This window comes from Lithobates pipiens, unplaced genomic scaffold, assembly GCF_037356315.1.
Source record: "Lithobates pipiens isolate NorthernLeopardFrog02 unplaced genomic scaffold, aLitPip1_a1.2 Scaffold_8, whole genome shotgun sequence".
NCBI lineage: Eukaryota > Metazoa > Chordata > Amphibia > Anura > Ranidae > Lithobates > Lithobates pipiens.
The window spans coordinates 688,989,954-689,003,268 of NW_027507903.1; the positions used below are offsets into that span (position 1 = coordinate 688,989,954).

At 46.0% G+C, this 13,315-nt stretch overlaps 2 protein-coding genes across 2 annotated transcripts in view; one reads left to right on the forward strand and one right to left on the reverse strand.

The window, feature by feature from the left end:
* The window catches only part of LOC143963509 (NACHT, LRR and PYD domains-containing protein 3-like), a 175,968-nt gene extending 167,069 nt beyond the window's left edge, over positions 1-8,899 (forward strand). The window contains exons 9-10 of the transcript XR_013270984.1: positions 88-164; positions 8,564-8,899. The gene's annotated coding sequence lies outside the window, so the exon portion shown is untranslated. The remainder of the gene's footprint in view (positions 1-87; positions 165-8,563) is intronic.
* The window catches only part of LOC143963511 (NACHT, LRR and PYD domains-containing protein 3-like), an 824,666-nt gene that overhangs the window by 462,973 nt on the left and 348,378 nt on the right, over positions 1-13,315 (reverse strand). The gene's annotated exons all lie outside the window — the stretch shown is intronic.

Consider the following 13,315-nt stretch of genomic DNA (forward strand, 5'->3'; position numbering starts at 1 on the left):
TACAGAGCTCAGTATGAACCCTTCCCCCCTTCCATCATCACAGCAACATTTCCTCCTCTAACACTCTCATTTTATTCTTTTATGAAGGGATGAAGGAGGCTGGGAAGTATCTATAGAGAGATGAAGATAAGAAAATGGTGTGTGGGAGCCCCTCCCCCTCTCAGGTAATACACGGATCCTGATATGAAGAGAATGTCCAGAATGGATGATATCAGAGTAAAGTCACATCAGCTCTCAGCTTTTATTTTCTCTTTCTGATCCTAAACCACTTCAGCCCCGGAGGATTTTGCTGGCCAAAGACCAGAGCACTTTTTGCGATTCGGCACTGTGTCACTTTAACTGACAATTGCGCGGACGTTTGACATGGCTCCCAAACAAAACTAATGTATTTTTTCCCCCACAAATAGAGCTTTCTTTTGGTGGTATTTGATCCCCTCTACGGTTTTTATTTTTTGCGCAAAAAATAGCAACAATTTCGAAAAAATAACACATTATTTTTTACTTTTTGCTATAATAAATACCCCCAAAAAATATATATATATAATTTATTTTTTTTCCCCTCAGTTTAGGCGATATGTATTCTTCTACATATTTTTGGTTAAAAAATTTTTTTTTACCGATTACTGTGTAAATGTGACTGGCAGTGAAGGGGTTAACACTTGGTGGCGCTGTAGGGGTTAAGTGTGTCCTAGGGGGTGTTTCTAACTGTAGTGGGGATGGGCTAGCTGTGACACATCACTGATCACCACTCCCGATCACAGGGATCTATGATTAGTGACACTGTCACTAGGCAGAACGGGGAGAACTGGCTTAGCCCTTCCTTCTCTGGGCTGGCTGCTCAGCTGTCGGCTAATTGCTAGCTCTCATCTCTCTCCACAGTTACCCAGCTGTTCCTGATCATGCTCGTCTGACCTGCCTACTTAAAGCTGTCCAGCTCACTTCATCTCTGCCTTCGCCTTGGTCACATCACAAGAAACCATCTCCTGCGGTTCTGTTTAAAGACTGGCTTGCTGACATCCCTTCTGGCTCCTTATCCTGCTTGCTGTTGCTCCACTTGGATCCCTGACTTCTGGCCTGACTGATAACCTGATCTGTTTATTGAATTCTGGACTGGCTGACTACTCGATATGGTTACTGGACTCTGGCTATGCTTTGACTACCTTTTATTTTTTATTAATAAACAAGTGTGATTTAATAGTACTGCTTTCTCGGTCTGATTCATGGTTTCTGACAGTAGGTGAAGGCCATGAATTCAGAATATACAGTCAATCCACTTAATATTTTTTCCAGATTGGGTGAGCAGAATCACCGCATGGATCAGTTTGCCATGGCGTTACAAACGCTCCTGAGTCACACGGCTTACCTTTAATCCCCCACTGTGGCTACTCTGATACAACCTGAGTCGCAGGCCGTCCCTGCTGCTGCGCCAGTCTCTGTGCAGGCACCCACCTCGAGTACTACCTCTATAAGAGGTATGTCCGGTTCCGCTCCGCTTCCCCAGCGATTTGGGGGCGATCCAGTTCAATGCAGAGGGTTTCTCAATCAGGTTGAGATTTATTTTGAGATGCTGCCCCAGGCGTTTCCCACGGACAGAAGCAAAGTAGGTTTCATGATATCTTTGCTTTTTGAGAGAGCCTTGGCCTAAGCTAACCCTCTATGGGAGACGCAAAAACCTGTCGTCTTGAGTTACCCTTAGTTTGTGGCCTCCTTTAAAAGGGTATTTGATGTTCCCGCATGCTCCACTTCTGCTGCCAAGTGCCTCATGTCCATCAAACAGAGTACAAGAACTGTTGCTGACTACGCCATTGAATTCCGTACTCTGGCAGCAGAGGTTGCTTGGAACAATGAGGCCCTTGCGGCTGCTTTTTCTCATGGTCTCTCGGATTCCATCAAGGATGAGATAGCAGCCCGAGATATACCCACTGAGCTGGAGAGCTTGATCTTGTTTGCCATCCTCATTGACTCCAGACTCAGAGAAAGACTTTCTTTTAAGTAGCGCTTGCGGAAGCCTCCTGGTCATTTGCCTCCGAGCTTTGCAGTCCCACCCATGCCTCCCTCACCTCCCATGCCTCCTGGTATTGAGTTGGTCAGTGAAGATGAACCCATGCACTTGGGCTGCATGCGTCTCTCTGTGGATGAGAGAGCCTTTAGGAGGAGGGAGGGATTGTGCCTTTATTGGGGCCAGGCAGGTCACTTTTTGAAGTCTTGTCCTACCCATCCAGGGAACGCTCGAACCCTGACGTCCTGTCATGGACAGAGCTTAGGTGGCCTTGTTTCGTCCCCAGTTATCCAGAAGGATAAGCCCCTGGTTTCAGTCACCCTTTCTTGGGCTGAGTCGTTCATCAAGATACAGGCTCTAATCAACTCTGGGGCTGCAGGCCTGTTCATGGATTCTGCATTTGTTTCGCAGCACTCGATTCCGCTGCAGCTGCGTGACACTCTACTTGCCACTGAGGCTCTTGATGGGAGACCTCTACAGCGTGCCCATGTGACTCATGAAACGGTTCCATTGTCCATGGCCGTAGGGGCTCTTCACCATGAGATAATTAGCGATGAGATAATTTTAGCGATGTCTTTGACAAAGGTCAAGCCGGTAGTTTGCCTCCACACTGGTCTTATGATTGCGCAATTGACCTTCAACCTGGTGCCATACCTCCTCGTGGTGGTTTACCCCTTGTCAGTCTTGGAGGATAAGGCCATGGAGGAGTATGTTGCAGATGCACTTTCTCAAGGTTTCATCCGCAAATCCTCGTCTCCTGCTGGTGCTGGTTTCTTCTTTGTGAAGAAGAGCAGTGAACTGAGACCTTGTATAGATTATAGGGGTCTCAATCGTGTCACGATTAAGAATTCCTACCCAATTCCACTGATTACAGTTAGTTGACCGCCTCAAGGGAGCAATGGCTTTCACGAAGCTTGACTTGAGAGGGGCATACAATCTCATGCGCATTAAGGAGGGCGACGAGTGGAAAACTGTGTTTAATACCAGAACAGGCCATTATGAGTACCTCGTAATGCCTTTTGGCCTTTTGTAATGCCCCAACAGTTTTCCAGGAATTTATTAACAATGTCCTCTGAGATTTGTTGCAGTTATGTGTGGTGGTTAATCTAGATGACATCCTCATATTTTCCAAGTCCCTGGAGAGCCACCACACAGATGTCTGACGTGTGCTTCAGAAACTAAGAGAGAACAATCTCTATTGTAAACTGGAGAAGTGCGAGTTCCATTGTGAACAGGTTACATTCCTGGGCTATGTCATTTCCACTGCTGGTTTTTCAATGGACCCAGAGAAACTTTCGGCAGTCCTACAGTAGCTTCGAACCGTGGGGTTACGTCCTCTGCAGCGTTTCCTGGGCTTTGCCAACTACTATCATAAGTTTATTAGTAACTTCTCGTCTCTAGTCAAGCCCCTGACTGATATGACCAGAAAGGACGGTAATCCACAGAGTTGGTCTCCGGAGTCCATTAAAGCCTTTGAGACTCTTAAGGCTGCCTTTGTTTCTGCTCCTGTGTTGGCACATCCTGATCCTACGTTGCCTTTTATCCTAGAAGTTGATCCTTTTGAGACTGGAGTTGGCGCCCTTCTGTCTCAACATCCTAACTCTGAGAGCGCTATGCATCCGTGTGGTTACTTTTCCAAGAAATTGTCACCTGCTGAGTGCAATTATGAGATTGGTGACAGAGAGCTGTTGGCGATCATTTTAGCCCTGAAAGAATGGAGACATCTCCTTGAAGGTACCACTGTGCCGGTTCTTATTCTTACTGACCATAATAATCTCACACTCTTGTCTGAGGCTAAGCGACTCTCTCCCAGAAGGGTGCTATGGGCTCTTTTCTTGTCGAGTTTTAATTACATTGTCTCATTCTTACCGGTACTAAGAATGTAAGGGCTGATGCCTTGTCACTGCAATTTTCCTCCACTTCCAAGTCAGAGTCGGTTCCGGTTCCTGTGATTCCTCCTGATCATATCTTGGCTACGGTTCACACCAGTCTTACTTCTCCTTTGGGTGACAAAATTCTTGCTGCTCAGGTCCATGCTCCTCCCGAGAAATCTTGTGACCACTGCTTTGTCCCAGAGAGTCTCCGTACTGCCGTGCTCCAGACTTACCATTCTCCCAAGGCAGCTGGCCGTCCTGGGAAGAATCAACTCATTTGGGCCATCTCCCAACAATTCTGGTGGCCTAGTCTACGGGCCGATGTTACTGCCTTCGTAGCTGCCTGTTCTGTGTGTGCTCAGAGTCGGTCTCCATCGGTCTCCACAGCAGATACCCTCTCAACTCTCCCTCTCACCTCTCCCTTCCCCCTCTCACCTCTCCTCCCTTCCTCTCTCACCTCACACTTCCTTCTATCACCTCTCCCTTCCCCCTTAAACTTCCACCTTCCTCTCTCCTCTCCATTCCCCCTCTCTCCCCTTTCCCTTCCCCCTCTCTCTCCTCTCCCCTTCCCCCCTCTCACCTCTCCCTTCCCCCCCTCTCACCTCTCCCTTCCTCCTCTCTCCTCTCCCTTCCTCCCCTCTCACCTCTCCCTCCCCCCCCCCTCACCTCTCCCTCCCCCCCCTCACCTCTCCCTCCCCCCCCCTCACCTCTCCCTTCCCCCTCTCACCTCTCCCTTCCCCCCTCTCACTTCTCCCTTCCCCCCTCTCACCTCTCCCTTCCCCCCTCTCACTTCTCCCTTCCCCCCTCTCACTTCTCCCTTCCCCCCTCTCACTTCTCCTTTCCATCTCTCTGTACTCTCTCCTCTCCCTGTATTCTGTCCTTTCCTTGCACTTTCTGTCCTCTTGTTGTGGAAATTTTTGTAAAATATATTGTCAGATGTCCCCCAGTGTCAGTTTTGCTGCAATACAAGCGTGTCCACACATATAGACATCAGTGAAAGACCGCTGGTTGCAGAAACCTTCCCATTGACAGGGAGATCTGTTCATCATTTAAGGGATTTTCACTTTTGCCACCTCATGGTGACTGCATCCACACTCCTGGCAAACAGACCAGCACACGTGGCAACAATAGTATAATCATACAAAGCATGGCTCGCTCAGCCTCTTGGATTACAGTTTGCACCAATAGTAAAAGGTGGGAATATGCACACGTCCTGATCAGAGTAATATTTGCAGTGTTTACACCTGGCACAATGCGAGGCGCATTGTATTGGATACCTGCATGCACATTCTGCGCACAGTCAGCGGGAAACTGCTTACATTGCTCTGAACATGAACTATTACATACGTCACTACCTGATATCTATTTGAATGGATACAAGTGTCTGATTGATCCTTTTTGAATGGATAGAAGTGTCTGTTTGGCTAATTGTGAAGCCACCACCTCTATTTGTTATCCCTATTCAGCCCTATAAATAAACGGGACCATCCTAGGTCACTAGTACTCTATACTGACCTCCTAACATGATACCAGCCTCTGTGTCTGTCTTACTTGGTTTTATACAAGCGTGCTTTCCTGGATTATAGGAAAGAGCTGTATTTCTGCTTATTAACGCAGTTAAATTATTTGCTTATAGGCGAAGCTCTATAGATCCTACTCAATACAACCTAAAGTGTTTGGTATAGGTAACTGTATGCTTTGAGTGTGTAATTGGTGTGAGCGTTGTGTGGAGTACTTACGTAGAGGGCATCTGGTGAGATATTTGGGTATAGATAGAAAGAAGCCATAATATTGTTTTATGTAGCGGAGGATTGCATGAAATTGTGTAGTTGTCTGGCGAACACGTTTATATAGAGATAGTATGTGAGGAGTACTCTCTGGCAGACAGGTAAGGCAATGTAAAAATGTTTGGAAGTCCGGTGGCCGGTTATAGGGATAAAGGTGCAAACAATAACCACTCTGTAAAGCGCACAGGGTCTCTGGATGCAGATGTCTGACAAAAGCGATTTGAATCATCATGGGCAATGGGCCGTCCATGGTAAGGAGGGGAAATAAGGCTTCCCAGCCAGAAGTCGCACCAGGTAGTCATAGCCTGATGATCCAACTTGCGGAGCGAATTGGGTGCGGAGGATCTTGAAGGGGAACCCCGCCAAAATGAAAACAAATTGGCGTGGGGTCCCCCTCAGGATGATACCAGACCCTTCAGCCTGGTATGGATTTTAAGGGGAATCCCCCCGCCAAAAAAATGGTGTAGGGTTCCCTCCAAAATCCATACCAGACCCTTATCTGAGCACTCAACCCGACAGGTCAGGATATTTTCTCCCTCTGCTGGCCCTTCTCCCTCTCTGGTCATTCTCCTCTTTGCACAGAGAGGAGAATGACCAGAGAGGGAGAATGACCAGAGAGGGAGAATGACCAGAGAGGGAGAAGGACCAGAGAGGGAGAAGGACCAGAGAGGGAGAAGGACCAGAGAGGGAGAAGGACCAGAGAGGGAGAAGGACCAGAGGGGGAGAAGGACCAGAGGGGGAGAAGGACCAGAGGGGGAGAAGGACCAGAGGGGGAGAAGGACCAGAGGGGGAGAAGGACCAGAGAGGGAGAAGGACCAGAGAGGGAGAAGGACCAGAGAGGGAGAAGGACCGGCAGAGGGAGAAGGACCGGCAGAGGGAGTAGAGGCAGAGAGAGGAGAATGACCGGCAGAGGGAATAGAGCCGGAGAGAGGAGAATGACCAGAGAGGGAGAAGGACCGGCAGAGGGAGTAGAGCCGGAGAGGGGAGAAGGACAGACAGAGGGAGAAGAACAGGGCAGGATGTCGCCAGAAGAGGGAGAAGACCTTAATAAAATTCTTTAAAAACTTACCATGTTGGCTATGTAAACAATGTTTGAGCCTTTCTTTTTTCCCCCTTTACTTTTTTTTTAAATCTTTTTCTAACATTCACCGGTCTGACCTACCTGAGTTGAACTGTCACTCTACTGGAAGATGACTACCCACTGAACCATCCTGTTAAGAGAGCCTCAGTCTGTAAAGAAGCCATCAACCTCCACACTGATGTCCTTTGCATACAGACACAATTTTCTTCCTTCAATACTCCCTCCTTTCGCCACAAAAAAATCCCTGACGTTTTTATGGCCTCAGCACCCACAAAACAAAAAGGCGCGCTTATTGCCATCAGAGATACTGTAGCCTTAACCTTAGAGGAAGTCCTGACAGACCCAGAAGGAAGATACATAATCCTGATAGGAGAACTCAACAACAAGCCTTACACTGTTGTTAATCTCTACGCACCCAATTCCTTTCAAATATGTGTTTATGAAATTTAATGTTGCATCTGAACTGCAGTTTGGTTTGGGTATATTTATTCAAAATTTTAACCTCAGCATCAGTCTGACTGGACTATAGGGTGTTCAGCCTGGGCATAGGGGGCACTGTCTCTTCTGGCAGGCATGGAACCACAGTCTGCTTCGGTGCTTTAAGGTTACTTTCTCTCGGAGCCCGCCCAGTGGGAGTGTCACTCTTGCTGTGCTTTCTGGGAGAGGGTACTTAAGATGCGGATGTCACGTGGTTCGGGATTCCGGTCCAGACATCCGGGTCCCGCGGTTATGGAGCTTGTGGCAGGGGCGCGCGCTCCTAAATATACGTCACTTTGCCCGGCCGTGCCATTATGCCGACGTATATGTGCGTGAGCCGGTCTTTAACTGGTTAACTCACTCAAATTGACACACTACTCCTCTGGAAACTGAACCGGCAAGTTTCTTGCTCAGAGGCTTAAAGACCAGAGAACCCAAACAAAATTCCCTTACCTACTTCATCCTTTAAATAACAAAAAAATTCTCAACCCACAAGGCATTGCAAACTCCTTTGCTGAATACTACTATTGTACAACCTTAGAGAAGGCCCCAACACCCCACAAACTACTTTAACAGGCCTCAACCTCCCTTCTCTCTCACAAACACAATTGAAGTCTCTCAATGCCCCCATCACTGAACCTGAGATCATAAAAGCGATTAAAACTTTACCTTCTGGCAAATCACCAGGTCCTGATGGCCTGACAAATGACTACTACAAAGTCTTCCAAAACACACTCACCCCTACATTAAAGAGGAAGTAAACCCTGATGAGTTTACTTCCTCTTTCATTCCCTGCAAAGGCAAAGCATAATGGACTACTATGCATCGCCAGCGAAGTCGCCACTGTCCCCTGTAGTCCGCCGTATCCATCTTCTCGGTGGGGTCTCACAGCTCCGCCGCTGTCATTCGGCGAAGCCGCGATGACATCACTCCCGTGCATGCGCACGGGAGCCGACACGCGCAACAGCTCCGTCGTTGAGCATGACGTGCTCAGTGCGCCTGCACGCTGCTGTTTACGGCGCATGCGCCGTAGACAGCGGTGCCTGTTTTCGGGCAAATATCTCCTAAACCATATAGGTTTAGGAGATATTTCTTGGATCTACAGGTAAGCCTTAATCTAGGCTTACCTGTAGGTCAAAGTGGTTTGTAAGGGTTTACAACCACTTTAAGATCGGTCTACTTAGATGCAATGTCCTCTACCTCGTTCCCTCCTGAAATGCTAAAGGCATATGTGGTCACCATTCCCAAACCGAGGAAGAAACCTATCAGGGCTGGCTTAGCCCTTCCTTCTCTGGGCTGGCTGCTCAGCTGTCAGCTAACTGCCTGCTCTCATCTCTCTCCACAGTTACCAGCTGTTCCTGATCCTGCTCGTCTGACCTGACTACTTAAAGCTGTCCAGCTCACTTCATCTCTGCCTTCACCTTGGTCACATCTCAAGAAACCATCTCCTGCAGTTCTGGTTAAAGACTGGATTGCTGACATCCCTTCTGGCTCCTTATCCTGCTTGCTGTTGCTCCACTTGGATCCCTGACTTCTGGATTGGTTGATTACCAGATCTGGTTATTGAACTCTGGCCTGGCTGACTACTTGATCCAGTTACTGGACTCTGGCTATGCTTTGACTACGCTTACTCTATTTACCTTTTTACTTTTATTTAATAAACAAGTGTGATTTAATTGTTCTTCTGTCTCGGTCTGATTCATGGTTTCTGACAGAACCCAACACCCCTTCAAATTTCAGGCCCATCCCATTACTGAATACGGATGTCAAACTCTACGATACGATTTTAGCTCATAGGCTCCTCCCCATCCTACCAGACCTGACCAAATAGGTTTTTCCACAGGCAGACAAGCATCTGATGACACGAGAAGAGTCATAAATCTCATACAATATTCTAAATCCTGTCGGATGCCTTCTCTGCTCCTATCTTTGGATGCGGAGAAGACATTTGACAGGATACATTGGGGTTACATGACACACTCTCCAATAATTTGGTTTCACAGGTCCCATCCTATCTGACATTCTAGCTCTGTACTCATCTCCTTGTGCCCAGGTGTACACATCGAAAATGATTTCACTTCCCTTTGCCATATCCAATGGCCAGAGACAGGGGTGCCCACCCTCAATTTTCAACCTCCTTATAGAACCTTTGGCTGAAAAGATCAGATCACATCCCAATATAGTAGGCTTCCCCTTCCAAGACAGGTCCCATGATATAAACCAATTTTATGATGACATTATCTTATTCCTTTATTCAGCTGCCACATCCTTGCCCCATGTACATAGCAGCCTTAATTACTTCAGTAAGAATTCCTTTTATAAAGTCAATTTTACAAAATTACTCGTGGAGCAAATCTAGTATACCATATTTGAGATTGCAGTTAACAGCAGACCCTTTAAAACTAGCAGACGCCAACTACCTACTTTTAACCACTTGCTGACCAGCTGCCATCGTTATACAGCGGCAGGTCGGCACGATCCCACGAACCGTCATAGCTGTACTTGGTCCCTTTATCGCGGAGGTGCCAATGCTCATGACCAGCAGTTGCGATGACCGCCAGCCATGAGCGATCGCGGGCACGAGAGGCAGAACAGGGACATGTGTTTATAAACACACACATCCCTGTTCTGTGAGGAAAGACAGATCGTGAGTTCCTAATAGCTAGGAACCACAATCTGCCATTTCCTCTAGGTCAGTCCCCTCCCCCTACAGTTGGAAACACACCTAGGGAACACAATTAACCCCTTGATCGCCCCCTAGTGTTAACCCTTTCCCTGCCAGTGACATTTTTACAGTAATCAGTGCATTTGTATAGCACTGATCGCTGTATGATTGTCAAAGGTCCCAAAAATGTGTTTCAAAAGTGTCCGATGTGTCCGTTATAATGTTGCAGTCCCGATAAAAATAGCAGATCACCACCATTACTATTACAAAATAATAAAAATAAAAATGCTATAAATCTATCCCCTAATTTGTAGACGTTATAACTTTTGTGCAAACCAATCAATAATCGCTTATTGCAATTTTTATTATTTTTTTTTCTTTTTAATACATAACGGCCTAAACTGAAGAAAAAAAATTGCTTTTTTAACCACTTAAGCCCCGGACCATTTGGCTGGCCAAAGACCAGAGCACATTTTGTGATTCAGCACTGCGTCGCTTTAACCGACAAATGTGCGGTCGTGCGTCGTGGCTCCCAAACAAAATAGATGTCCTTTTTTTCCCACAAATAGAGCTTTCTTTTGGTGGTATTTGATCACCTCTGCGGTTTTTATTTTTTGTGCTATAAACAAAAAAGGTGAGACAATTTTGAAAAAAAACGCATTATTTTTTACTTTTTGCTATAATAAATATCCCCAAAAAATGTAAAAAAATGTTTTTTCCTCAGTTTAGGCCGATTCGTATTCTTCTATATATTTTTGGTAAAAAAAAAAAAAAAAAATCGCAATAAGCGTATATTGATTGGTTTGCACAAAAGTTATACCGTCTACAAAATAGGGGATAGATTTATGGCATTTTTATTATATTTTTTTTTTACTAGTAATGGCAGGGATCTGCCCCCTAGTGGCCGTCTATGTTACCGATGTAACATAATGGCGATTCGCGCAGCCTAGCTATGTTGCTGCAGTACTGCAGAGGCTGGTCGGCAAGTGGTTAAAAACAAATTAGGGCTATTTATTATATACAAAATATTTTTTTTCAAAATTGACACTTTTTTTGTTTATAGCACTAAAATGAAAAATCGATTTTGTTTGGGTACAGCGTCACATGACTGTGCAATTGTCAGTTAAAGCGACTCAGTGCCAAATCGCAAAAAAATGGCCCGGTCATGGAGCAGCCAATTCTACAGCCGCGGTCGGCTTATTCTGTGTGGTCCTCCCAGAATCCTGGGGTGGACACTTGGGAACATCTGTGATCACGGTTAACATCCACTGATAGTGATCACATGTAAACAAACCGGTGTCACGTCATGACGCTGGTTCCTCCCTCCTCTCTCTGTACCAATCAGTACAGTGAGAGGGGAGAAGCAGAGAGGGGGAGAGATGGCAGCAGCGCTGTGGGCTGGATATGTAGTGCCCACAGCACTGCTCTGTGACAGTACTGTGCAACACTCTGCAATACTCTGCCAATACTGTGCAATACTCTGCCAACACTGTGCCAATATTGTGCAATACTCTGCCAACACTGTGCAATAATCTGCCAATACTCTGCAACACTGCAATACTCTGCCAGTACTCTGTCAATACTCTGCCAACACTCTGCCAATACTCACCAATACTTTGCCAATACTGTGCAATTCTCTGCCAATACTCTGCAACACTGAGCAATGCTCTGCAACACTGCAATACTCTGCCAATACTCGCCAATACTCGCCAATACTCTGCCAATACTCTGCCAATACTCACCAATACTTTGCCAATACTGTGCAATTCTCTGCCAATACTCTGCAACACTGAGCAATGCTCTGCAACACTGCAATACTCTGCCAATACTCTGCCAATACTCGCCAATAAATTTTAATAGAAACAAAGAATTTATTTATTTATTTTTACAGAATTTTCAGTCTTTTTTCTTTTATAGCGCAAAAAATAAAAAAATAAAACGAGCGGTGATTAAATACCACCAAAAGAAAGCTCTATTTGTGTGAAAAAAGGACAAAAAATTCATTTGGGCACAGTGTTACATGCCTGAGTAATTGTCATTTAAATTGTGAGAGCACCGAATGCTGAAAATTGGTCTGGTTAGGAAGGGGGTTTAAGTGCCCGGTGGTCAGGTGGTTAATAGATAATATAGCTAAATAGACAAAAAAAATAGCTAAGATGTTATTGTCCTGGTCTGGCCGTTTAGCCTCATTCAATATACTTTTACTCTCTCACATACTCTATATCTTTCGAAGGCTTTCCATCCCACTTCACAGCCATCTCAGATCTTTACAGTCCCTTCTTACACAATATATCTGGTGCTCCAAGTGTCCATGATTCTCTAAAGCCCTTCTGATCAATCACAGGCTGGCAGGAGGCATGGGACTGATTGATATTCAGGACTATTTTCGTGCCTCTATTCTCACTCAACCTAAAAACTGGACAACCCCCTCCCCTGACATCCTTTGGAGCAGTATTGAGCAGTGTCAGTACTAGAATCCCTTTAGGACCCAGCACAACTCACCTGACACAGCCTGTGTCTGGGAAACAACAGTGATTGGCCAGCTCACGTTTAAATCACCTGTATCAGCATTCAGTCAGTGCTCGTGTTAGAGTTCACTCGTGTTTGATCCAGCTGATATTTGCTCTGTGACGTTCGTGTTTGACCCGGCTTGTTTGACCCTCCGTACTTGCTTCTGATTCTGTACCGTTTGGATTCTGATCTACCTGTGTATGACCCAGCTTGCCTAGACTACGCTTTGCCTGATTCTACTAGTACCCTCATCTGCAGCAGTGAACCACAAGGTCCAGCAATCATCTATCCTCATCTACAGCAGTGAACTACAAGGTCCAGCAATCATCTACCTTCGTCTGCAGCGGTGTACTACAAGTCCCAGCTGACCTGCTCTGCTTAGACCTGCTCATGGTATGTGCTTTGAATTCTTTGTATAATCAGCACACCTGAACTGTTACTTGTTATCTGCACCTAGTCTGACATTAACACAAGCCAATACATAAAGGGAAACCTATCATGAATCCTGAACAGGCTCAGTTGTTTACACAAGAACTTTGCTGTTTATCACATCAAGTTCAGGAAATGGCCACAGAGCTCACCAAGGTGCAATCTCCTTCTACTACCACCATTACTAAAACTCCATCTGAACCTAAAATTCCTTTGCCCGACCGGTTTTCTGGTGACCGTAAAGCGTTTTGCAACTTTAAGAACAGCTGTAAATTATATTTCAAGTTGAGGCCATCCTCGTCTGGCCATGAAACTCAGAGGGTTCAAATCATTATCTCTCTACTACAGGGTGACCCCCAGGCTTTGGCCTTTAACCTGGAACCTAACCATCCAGCCTTACTAACAGTAGATGCCTTCTTTGAAGCCCTTGGGTTGCTATATGATGATCCAGATCGTGCTGCTACTGCAGAATCGACCCTGCGTAACTTAAAA